This window comes from Accipiter gentilis, chromosome 1, assembly GCF_929443795.1.
Source record: "Accipiter gentilis chromosome 1, bAccGen1.1, whole genome shotgun sequence".
In the NCBI taxonomy this organism is placed as follows: Eukaryota; Metazoa; Chordata; class Aves; order Accipitriformes; family Accipitridae; genus Astur; species Astur gentilis.
Genome location: NC_064880.1, coordinates 47,291,061 through 47,303,197, shown reverse-complemented (window position 1 = coordinate 47,303,197; position 12,137 = coordinate 47,291,061). Strand labels below are relative to the sequence as shown.

The 12,137-nt window shown below is 44.7% G+C and overlaps 1 protein-coding gene across 3 annotated transcripts in view; it reads right to left on the bottom strand.

Annotated features, from left to right (window-relative positions):
- Positions 1-4,585, bottom strand: part of MGAT5 (alpha-1,6-mannosylglycoprotein 6-beta-N-acetylglucosaminyltransferase) — a 135,717-nt gene extending 131,132 nt beyond the window's left edge. For all 3 annotated transcript variants that reach the window (XM_049803154.1, XM_049803163.1, XM_049803147.1), the window contains exon 1: positions 4,376-4,585. The gene's annotated coding sequence lies outside the window, so the exon portion shown is untranslated. The remainder of the gene's footprint in view (positions 1-4,375) is intronic.
- Between the last annotated feature and the right edge of the window lie 7,552 nt (positions 4,586-12,137).

Genomic DNA, 12,137 nt, shown 5'->3' with positions numbered 1-12,137 from the left:
AGCAGAGATTCCCCTGCAGCCCATGGGGAAGACCATGGTGAGGCAGGCTGTCCCCCTGCAGCCCAGGGAGGTCCACAGGGGAGCACATCTCCACCTGCAGCCTATGGAGGACCCCACGTCAGAGCAGGTGGCTGCACCCAAAGATGACCATGACTCCATGGGAAAGCCTGCACTGGAGCAGCCTGTGCCTGAAGGACTGCAGCCCATGGAAGGGACCCACTCTGGAACAGTTCGTGAAGAACTGCAGCCCGGGGGAAGGACCCACGCTAGAGAAGTTCATGGAGGACTGTCTCCCGTGGGAGGGACCCCACGCTGGAGCAGGAGAAGAGTGTGGCAAGTCCCGCCCCTGAAGAGGATGGGGCAGCAGAGACAACGTGTGACGAACTGACTCTAACCCCCATTCCCCGTTGCCCTGCACTGCTGGTGGGGAGAAGGTAGAGAAAATTGAGAGTGGAGTTGTGCTCTGGAAGAAGGGTGGGGGGAAGGTGGGGTTTTTTTAAATTTGGTTTTATTTCTCATTATCCTACTCTGATTTGATTGGCAACAAATTAAATAGATTTTTTTTTTTTTCCCCCAAGTTGAGTCTGGTTTTTGCCCATGACCATAATTGGTTGAGTGATCCCTCCCTGTCCTTGTCTCCACCCAGCAGCTTTTCGTAGCATTTCTCCTCCCCATCCCACCGGGGAGGGGGGAGCAGTAAGCAAGTGGCCTCATAGTGCTTTGTTGCCCGCTGGGCTTAAACCACGACCACAGCTCTGGGCTCTTCAAGAAATGAAAGCAAAACAGATGATGAAGCCTTTACAACTTCAATAATGTATGCCAATGACAGGAGGCTGAAAGAGGAAAACAAGAGGGGTTTGAGTGTGCACACATACACACAGAGGCAAATACAAAATTCCACATTTTCTTCTGAAGTATGGAAGACAAAAGATTTTTTAGATTTTGGTGTTAGGGTCTTTTTGTTTAAGTGCACGTGCATATGTAGTATATGAAATGCAGAAATGCATAAATACTAACTCGGCAAAAGTAGAGAGGAATAAAGGATGACCTTATTCTACTCCAATCAGTTCAGAATTTTTTTAAATTGAAGATGCAGTAATAGCAAAACTGCTTGATTCCTGAAAGTTTCCACTCATCAGATTCCCAGCTGATTAGCACTGTGCAGCATGTTCATTTCCTTCAGCAGATGCTTCCGATGTCTGTTACCAAGAGTTGCTGCTGGAATACCGCTCTGGTTCCAAACAGGGTTAAGCAGAAGAGTTCTGCAGATGCTTTGGGAATAACATGACATAAATGAAAATACTATCAGAACCTGGCCTTTTTTATATTCACCATATTGTATTTCTTTCCACCATCTATTTAAGAGACTAAGCATAGACTAAGTCAGACAATCTGTTGGCAAATAACCATAAAGTAATGTTTGCCACTGAATCTCACTTATCAGCTTTTCACATCAATAAAACCAAACAAATTCTCCCATCCTTTCATGAAACACTTAGTCTTCTTTAGATGTCAATCTGCTCAAAACATGAACACTGCATTCACACAAGCCTTCAAAACACCTACCACATAGCTAATAATCAAGTTACTGTATCAGTGAAGGGCAATTAATGCCAACTACTCCTGAAGTTCTATTAAAATTTTAGAGCCAAGATGAGGAAGAAAACTGCATACTAAGCTATTTTATTAAACAGAAGCAAAAGCAGAGTAAACTTGTTAGATGACAGCGGCATACAATGCCAAAAACATAACCTTGCAAGAGGGGAGAAAAAATAATAAAAAAATCAAATTTGAAGGGAAATGAGTAGTGCTAATAAAATTCTACATATTATCTCAAGCATAGAAGCTAATGGTATACAGCTTTCTTCTTTTTGCTTTTTAAACAAGGGAAAGGGAGCAAATCTGGTTAGAGGGAGATAGAATAAAGACAATTGCTCTCCAATTTTAAGGTAAGTCATTTTAGGAATTCAGAACACTTCATTATTTTACCATATTCTACTTCATGAAGCAGATTAAGGATTTTAGATGATTTGCACCCAGTGTTGCTGGCTGCTTCCTAAGTTTAGGCAATTTAGTTTTGGGAGCTTAAACAACCTGATCTTCTTATATTCAGTCACTTTGTCTTTCAGCATCTTTTCAGTCCAGGCTGTATAAGCTGCTTCCTCCTGGACAGCAAGATGGATTTACCACCCAGAAAAGAGGAAGCATATGTTCTTTCTTAATCCTTATTCTGCTCGTACAAAATAAATCCATATTCTATATGAGCAATGCAAAACAGCCTGCATACGTTAAGTTACGAAGAATAAGCATTCCTTTCGCTAAACATACTGCTCCATGGACCATTTTAGGAGTAAACTATTCCCTACATCATCTCATACAGGTAAAGAGCAGGAAGCAGTAGTGAAAGTTACCTTATATGTAACAAAACCACCAGAAATAAAGGTGAAGGCTTTTTTTCCTACTATTAGGCTTGCTACAGCCACCAGTAATTATGTGCACTGTGGGTGTTGCAGTAAGCAGAGTTTCTCATGAAGAACAGTCAGAGTCATTACACAGAGATGAAGAAGGAAAAAGGTAAATCACCCATTCAGACTAAATTGGACTCAGTGTCTCCAGGCAAAATCGTTTCAATAATAAATAACAAGAATTAACTGGTTCCTTCTCTTCTGAAAGCTTTTCAGTCTTCTATGAAATGGCAAAAGTATTTTGAAAGAACCGAGATCACCACACTGCCTTGGGAGTAAAGACATACCCCTAGCCTGCAAAGGACTTCAAATGCTGTCCTCCTGAGGACACAGATTAACAGATACAGTAGCAGACATTCCCTCCACCCTACACACAAGGCTGTTTGCTGAGATAAAGCATTTGCACAGCACTAAGTAAAAATTCATTCCTCTATTTAGGATTATGAGTCATGCTGTTGAAAAAGCTATCATACTATTTCATGGGGACAAGGTGACAAATAAGACTGTATCCTAGAATAACATGAATCGCAAGAGTGAGCCTTTATTTAAAGAGTATTCTATTCTTGCTGCAGTAATCAAGAGAGATTGATGTATCAAGACCTAATGCAAGAACTAAGAATTCATTCTCCCAAGTTTACTGACCACAATGCCAGAAAGAGCAATACGCACTCCAAAGAGGAGATTTGTATTATACCGTATATGGAAAAGATGGAACCTGCACCCCCTATGTTAACAGCGAGGAAAGCCTCTACCAAGATTTTGTTGCTCAAAACTGAGCGACATTTATTTTTCCCCTAAATATACTAAAAAAGCAGGTTTACCTAAAATAGTTGCTAAAACTCAAGGGAGGCAATTAAACCGGCCCCCCAAATTCTTGTTTAATGTAGGTCCGCACACCTATGTGATCACATCAGGTTAGCCACGGCTTTTCATGAAAGATAAATCCCCACAACCTGATGTTGATGTGCAAGAAATGCTGAACCTGACAAATGAAGAGCGTTGTTATTTCCGACCTAAAGCTCAATGCACCTCTGGGCGGAAAAGTAGTAGACATGGCAGACCAGAAAGCACAGTTGGCACAGAGGGGACAGTTTTCAGGAACCTTTTTCTCAAATTCGCTTCCTCGAGGGCTACGAAGTCTTTAGAGGAAACAAAACCAGCATCGGGTGGAACCGGCGGCTTGTAAATCGGATCGCGAGGGGCAGATTTCAACAGACTTTCGCCCGAGATTCATCCTCCCACCCGCGGCAAAGCTCGCCACCCGCGCTTGGGTAAAACCTCCGCCAGCGCTCCTCCGTCCCTCGGAGGCTGCCCCCGCCGCCCAGGCACACGGCGGGCGCCCCGGGGCCGCCGGCGGGCTCCCCGGGGCCGCCCCCCTCCTCCCCCAGACACCTCCCGGGCCCCTGCTCCGCTCGCAGAGGCGGGGGGGCGGCAGCCGCCGCCCGCGGAGGTGCTCCCCGCCGCGCCGGGCGCGGAAGGTCGTTACGCAAGGTGACGGGGGCGGCCGGGCCGCGGCAAAGGACGGGCCCCGCCGCACCGAAGCGGCTGCCTCACCGATCTCCGCCCCCCCCACCCCCCGCCTTCCCCGCTCCGCTCCCGTTCCGCACCCGCACCCACCGCCGGCCCCGCCCCGCCCCGCAGCAGCCGGCTCCCCCGCGGGGGGGGAAGATGTGGCCGGGGGGCGGCCCCCGCCCCGCACAGTTGCGGCGGCCGCGACTGGGGGGGGGGGGGGGCGCTGAGGAGACCGCTCTCCCTCACGGCCCGCGGAGCCGCAGCGGCCTGAGGGGGGCAACGGCGGCGGGGCTGGGCGCGGCAACGGTCGTCGTCGTCGTCGTCGTCTCCCCCTCCCCTCTCATCCCTCCCTCCCTCCACCACCGCCGCCGCCGCCGCCAACCCCGGCGCCGCCTCACCTCCTCCGGCGCCGCCTGTGCGCAGCCCCCCGCGCCGGGAGGAGCGCATCGCCCATGGTCCTCGGCGGAGGCCGGCGCGGGCTGAGGGGCGGCCGCCGCGCCCGCCGTGGGGGCCGGGCCACCTGGAGGCGGGCGGGCGCAAGGGAGCGTCTGCAAACTGCCAGCCGCCAGAGAGCGAGAGCGAGGGCGCGGCGCGGCGCGGCACGGCAGCGCCCGCCCGTGTGCAAGGCGGCACGGCCGCCGACCGCGAGGGAGGGGAGGGCGCGCAAACGGCCTGCCCAGCCGGAAGCGCCTGTGACAGGCCGAGGCAGAGCGAGGGAGCGTGTGCAAAGTGCCTGCCCGGCTGCGGAGCTCGCGCGCGCGCGTGTGGCGCCCGCAAGGGCGGGAAGCGGGCGGCGGGGCGCGCGGACGCTGAGGGGAGCGGGCGGGAGGGCGGGCCTGGGGAGCAAGGCGCCCGCTCGCGGGCAGGGCCGCTCGCGCGCGGCCGCTGCACGCTGTGGTAAGTGTGCGGGCGTGGCTCCGGGGGGAAACGCCCACGAGCCCGCCTGTGAGGCGACGCCTCGGTGCCCCCTCAGCCCGGCGCCCCTGAGGGGGCCGCCTCGCCTCCCGCCGCTAGCCCCGGCTTCGCCTTCCTTTGAGCGGGCCCTCTTCCCCTCACACCTGCCGGTGGCCCCGCGGAACGGCGGGCCGCGCTCAGGCCTAGCGGAGGCCGCCCGGGGAGGAACGGCCCGGGAGACCGCCGCTGCCGCCTCAGGGTGCCGGGCAGTCTGTCAGCCTGAGGTCAGGAAAGCAAGGGCAGAAGATGGACGTGGCTGGAAGGCTGACCGCGCACCTCGAAGCGGCTTCCTAAGAGCCCTCTTCTGCCTTCCCCAGGCTTGTCCACCAAAACCTTCACAGCCTCGACAAACGCATAAGGTTAGGCACGGATCTTGTCTTTGGTAGCAGTTGCGGTTTTGGCTGCACTAAGTGGACGCATTACATCAGCTAACATTTTTCTAGGCATTGGGCACACGCAGGTATTTGTGCCAGGAGTTGTAGGATATTTCTCTACTTCTTAGGTTGTCTTTAAAACACGCTCTATAAGCTACTGGAGCGTCAGTGTTTGGGAGCCATTAGAGCAAAGGAAGATAAAGTATTTTTGTAGTGAGAAGATGACTATATTTTGTAGTGGCGAGACAGTCTCTATTTAGCACAGCTTCTGGAGAATGGTATGTTTTCCCAAGCCTGCATATACAGACTTAGGGGTAGCTAGTAGAAGATGGGTGACATCTGGTGGCCAGTCCTACTCTCTGGTCTTGATAGAGGCTTCTTTCAAGATCAAAGTAAAAAAGTACCCTTCTGCTTACCTCTACAACCTAATATAAGTTAAAGGAAGAATAGGTATACCTTGTAATAAGCTGCAGAATGTAGATCGATATCCGTTACAATATTCTTCACATGCCATGAATCATCAGCAAATGGTTACAGAAAAACAAAACAAAACAAAATCAAGTAAATGGGTATGGTTTTGGTGACAATTAAAAAAAAAAAAAAATCTATGCTAGTGTTCAGCACAATTCATTTTGGGTTTCCCCACACAGGACAGAAAATTGTGATGCAGACAATGTGTGCTGAAGGACATTTGTTTATAGCCATGATCATCTGCAATAATGCTGTGCAATTTGGAGTTTCACTTTTCACCCAGCATTATGCTGTGTTCCCAGTTAGAAATTCTCACTGGCATTAAATGAGAGGTTAGGGATTTGAAAATTTTACAAGGTGTTGAATGATCAAAGCCTTGGACCTCTTTCTGTGTAAGATGGGTAACTTTTAAGATCTGCTGTGATTTGTGGAACAGGCTATTGTCACAGAGAAACAAAGCAGGTGAAATAACAGCATCTACAATGCTTTCATTCTTTTCCATTTATTATGCTTTTAATTTAGGAAGCTCATATGAAGGAGCTGACCTAACATGGTGGTCACTTTTGAGTTTGATATGTATATTCCGTTATATAAATATTATATATCGGAACATAACAACAGTGGTCTAGCAGAGCTCTTACTGAAGGGAACAGCAGATCTGACTAGCTAACAGTTTTCAAACTGAAGTGTACCAACCGGATTCTCCATTCAGGAACAGGAAGTTACACTACATATTTTACAGTATGTAGGTCTGACATAGCTAAATGAAAAAAAAATATGGCAGAGGTGAGGAAACTGCGTGCATTGATGAAGGAAGTGAGAATTGCATAGGAGAGTGGGCTCCCTGCTGAAGGAGTGTTCCCTGAGGAAAGGTTGGGTTCTTGGAGCATAGGGAGCAAGAGACTGAAAGAAGAGAGAACGTAAACCCCTGCTGCATTAAAGTATTAGGAGAATCTGAGAGCAACCTGTCACTTAAATGTTTATTTCTCATTTTAGTGAGGAATAAGTAGGCCACCAATTATCTAGATTTAGCTATCTCGGACCTGTCCCACATTCAGCATGAAGGTCACACAGTTAAAGCTTCACCCATCTGCTTGCTCATTCTGTGCCCATGGGAAGAGAGTGTGGGTGGAGGCCCCATGTGAGGCTGATGAGGACCATTAAGGCCTGTTAATGCAATCAGGCCCATGATGCTGGCATCCCGTCTTGCTTGTTTGCATCTCAGAGCTGCAGGCTCTCTCTAGCTCCAGGATTCTGCTTACTGATCCCATCACACTTGGGTACAGGGAGGGATGGTGTGGAAGTGCTACACTGCAATTTAGGGTGCCCTATCTGTTCAAGCATCTGCCAAGAAGCATACTTCCCAGAGGTAGTCACACTCTACCATGTGATACTACATGTATAGCTGCCCTACATACAAACACATCCTGTGAGCCAACATTCAGTGATTAAAGAAGGTAAGTTAGTAGGTCTGTTGAATGTGTGAAAACACCTAAACATTCTATAAGGGTAGGACTGAGGGTCTTGGCTATACCTGTTGTTGATGGAGAACTTTTTGGGTTACTCTGATGTCTGTCTTCTTAATGAGGAGAACAGTTATATTCTGGTAGACACTTTCAATATATCACCTACCAATACTCTTTTCCTGCTTGACTTTTGTGTCCAGAAGTTGTGGGTACAGCCCTGCCCTGAGTGGATAACAAAAACTCCCTTGAGTGATTATGGTGTGCCAGTCACAGCTTCGGATTAGTAGAGAACTAGGGCAGACTAGGTTAAGAAGTCACATCTATACTGACTTCTGTTTGCTTACTGTAAGCTCAACACTGAAGGACCGATGTAATCCGTAGAAGACATTGAATGCAGTGGGACTTTTTAAGGAATGTTTATGTTCTGATACCAATTCTTTTACACTTCTCTATACTGAGTTTTGGAGAATTCTGATTATGGACCAGCAGTGGAGGATAACCTAAAATGTAAATACACAGAAGTCACCAGTGCTAACTTCAGAATTGCTTACTGACATCTTTAAAGTAGTGTACTTGTTGAATTTTCCCTCTCTGTTTGTTCAAAGAATAAACTACTGTAAAATCGAGAAACGTGTCTAGAACATAGAAGAATTCTGTGATTATTTACGGACAAAACCTACGTAAACCTTTCCTTAGGGACCTATGTGTAAGCTGTGTTTCCTTTTGGCTTGTAACACTGTAGAAAAAAATTACAGCACACATACCAAATTTAGTTTGCCTTTCCTAATAGCAAAATCTGTTGTTATTAAATATATTGTTAGAGAATATAGATATAGAAAATATTTTGAATATAGAAATCTCTTTCTTCTGAGGTGGACTACATCCACCATTCCTGCCTTTCTTCCAGTTGATAGCCCCGCTCTTGTCTCAGGTAGATAGTGTTACATCATGTTATACTTCTTGGATCACTGCAGCAATAAAGCACGTGGGATAGGAACTAGACAACATCTGCTTTATGATCTTCATCTCCTTCAAAGCCCTGTTGCCTGCTCGCTGGAAGGTCTCCATCCCTCTGCACAGGGTTTCTTTCCTTCTTTTATAAACCCCCCATACAGTCCTCTGAATAAAGGGTTAGTTGTTAGCTTTGCAGATACTAAGTGGACACTTTGGTGGTCCAAAAGGCTGGGTATTGTATTATTAATGTTGAACATGACTTCAGTAAAATGAAAAATGAGAAAAGGAAAAAGAAGAAGGAAAAACTGAAATTTGAGCAGAGATAAGATAAAAAAGACCTTCCTGAAAAGTATCTTTGTCACTTCGTTGCTAAACACAGTAACCGTGTCTTGAGGCTTCCGACATGCTTTTAAAGCTTTCTGTTTGATGTCTCCCTCAGCTTTATTGATACAAATGAATTTGCTGCAAAATGATAACTGACTTCAACCTCTGTGCTGGAGATCAGAAAACTTCTGCATTCTTGTTCAGGAATGTATCTTGCTTTTTTGTTTGATTGCTCTGACTTCTCAGGACCTCATCCATGTTGTTTGAAGTACACTACAATATAATTCTGAAGAACTGTCATATTCATCCCTAATAATATTCTGATCACAAAGTGAAACCTGAAGAGTCACCCTCTCCCTCTCTTTTGCTCATTATTCACAATTCAAAGTTGCTGTAGGATAACCTTGGTTTAACTCTGATTAAATATCAGAAGGGTAGGAAATAGAAAGTGTTCCTGTCCTTTCCCCATGTTCAGGTAAACCCCCTGGTTTTTAACATGAGTAAGACTTTGCAGTTAGGCTTTAACTGTATCATTCCCACCAAGTTTTTATGGATATGAAAAAGTCAGATTTTTTAAAGGTTTTGTAAACTCTGCCCAGTACAAAAGAGCAAACCCATAAATTATTTGACTCTTGCCTTTGAAATTTTATTCTGTCCCCTGTTCATAAATGTAACAACTGGGCTATAAAATTTCCCATCACCAGAAAACATTGATCTATATTCCAACAGATCTTCCCATTACCACAGGCATTGTACACATAAATTGTACAAACATTTTCATTAACTTTGCACTGAGTTATCAAACAGGAAATAAGCCCTTGTTTTTAGGTACCAAACCAGACATTTCTAATAGGTATTTAATGTGTGGAAGGAGCTCCCCATTTGCAGGAAATTACTTGAGATTTCTTTTCAGACATCACAGTAGCGTTTCAGTGCAAAGTGGCATGTAATTGTAAAATTTCATAGGCACAGTATAAATGTGGTAGAGCTGATTCTCCACTGTCTTCCCTTTGTAGTAGTTAGTAAGAATGGTCATATTTTACATCCACCTTGCAGAAGTTTGAATAACTGCTCAAGGTGCAAGTTATACTCTGTGTTCTCATTTGAATGCAAACTGAAATTGCATCATGATTTGTTTTAGAGATTTCATTGGACCTGAGGGAGTTAAAGACTTTCCTGAGGAAACAAGTCACTGGCCACTCATGGAGATTTGCCAAAGAGACTGTGCGGCAGATAAATGATTAAGGGATAAAAGGAGAAAGACTGAGAAAGAGCAAAGGCAGCAAGGACATAGTAGAAAATCTGGATGGGTTATTTGTATTGGTGTTCACTGTTGAGGTAGTAATTTTGTAAGTTCCCCCTCCAGTGTAATCTTTATGGAGCTATTGTCTCAAACTGAAGAATCAATAGAAGAGTTTTTAGACTGAATCAATCAAATTAACAGTACCAGGGCTTGATGGTATTTGTCCAAAATTTTTGAAGTAACTTACGTAGGAAATTTCTGAGTGGTTGTCTCTGCCACATTGTCCACTCAGCCTCTTTTCATAATTATCAGAAGCACCAATTTCAGGAGGTCTGTAGTGGTAACTCTGAAAATTGGAAGTGGACGGCTTAGTCAGACCTCTCCCATGATGAATTGGCAGGAAATATACTTAAGATATATATAGATAGCATATGTATAATAGGTTAATATGTATACGTGATCCTCTTTTATAGAGGTAAACAGTAAGCTCACAGCTTGGTTTGTTATTTGAAGGAGTCAGTAACTATATCTCTGATCTGGGTAGTAGTCTCTGTTCAGATAGCCATAACCCTTTCCACAAAATCTTGAGCCAAATGCTTACTGTCATTAAAGAAATGAGATCATCATGGGATATATCATAAGATGCTTAAAAGATAGGAATAGAAAAAAGATAGAAAACAAAAATAGAAATAGGGATGTGGGATCATTTGTCACCGTGGAGGGAGTTTATCTTTGGAATCTCTCAGGACCTTGTTTTGTGACCTTGGTTTTCAGCATATTTGTAAATGATCTGGAAAGGGAAGGAATATTGAGGTGACAATTGCAGATGATATAAAATTGCTGAGGATAATAAAATCTAAATCTGATTGCAAAATGTTGCAGAAGGATACTGTGATACTGCGTGACAGGAAAATAAGACAGCAGATACAATTTGGTGTTGATATTACTTTACATGATAAATGCAAAATTACATTAAAAAATGAAAAGTGATTGCCTGTATAACCAAATGGACTTCTGATATTACTAAGCAGGAATGAGGTTGTGAAATTACTTTGAAAAGTCTCCAAAAATATCAGCTCACTGTTCAACAGTGATCAAAAAAACCCAGAATGTTGGGAATTATTAAGAAAGGATTTGTGAACAAAACAAAACATCCCTATGTATACATCCATGGTACACTCAGATTTGTATCTGGCAGTTCTCTCTTTCCCTACTTCAAAAAAAGATATAGTAAAGCAATAAAGGATGATAAGAGTGATCAGAGACTTTGAATTACATCATATGAGAAGAGATGAAGCTGACTAGAAATTAGAGAAGAAGAGAACTTGGGAAAGAGATGTTAAAGATTGGCTAAAATAAGATTATAAAATCACACATCACACAAGGATGAATAGGGCAGAATTGTTCAGTACTTGTCACAGCAAAAACACCTGTGGCAGACAATGAAATTTTGAATAGTGGATTTCAAACTAATAAAATTAAATACTTGTCCAGGTAAAATCTAAGTTAAATTGTAGAATCTGCAGGATTTTCTGGAGGCCAGAAATATAAATGGATTCAAAAAAGACTTACATAGTTGAAGGATAAGAGGTCCTTTAGTGGCTGTTAAATAGGTAACAGCTTTAAAGAAGTCTCTAAGTCTCTGACTGTTAGGAAGCTGGGAAAACATTCCCTGGGAGGCATCATTCTGTATTATTTGTCCTGTTTCTGACACTGCTCACCAAAACGTTTCCTCATGTTCTTTCTCTGACATACTGAGCAGCTGGTCCTTCATCTGACTCAGTGCAGCTGTCACTATGTCCTTATTCCTTCCTTAAGTACCTCCTTTGCTAACTCATCTGGGGATGTGCTTCTTTTCTAAGGTTCGACTCCCTTGCTTTAACAGAAATTACCTGAACAGGAGGACATAATGCCTCTTCAAGGCTCAGAATAGCTCCAATTCAACAAGGCCTAACAACTTGTAGACTCAATTCTTCTTTCTAGCTTTCATACGTTCCCATGCAGCTCCTGGCATATTTTGAACAGTGAACTGGAATGACTTCAAAATGACAGTTTTAAAAAATATCCTGGAAATGTTACTCTGCTATGTCCCAGGTGAACTTTATATACATCTCTACCCTCTTTACCCTCAATATAGCCCCAGTCATTTGCTGCTGTTGTACTGCATCTCACTGAACTGTGTCTCACAGACAAAATCTGGAAAACCTTGGAGTAAAGAGTCAAATTCCTAATTTTTAACTAATGTGCACCCTTAATTTTACAGTGTGGTTGTGGCCAGTGTAACAGAGAAATTAATTTGGAATACAGAGTAACTGGTTGGATCTCTGCTACATTATCACTAGTGTAACAAAGGACTCCAGGTCAATGCTAAAAT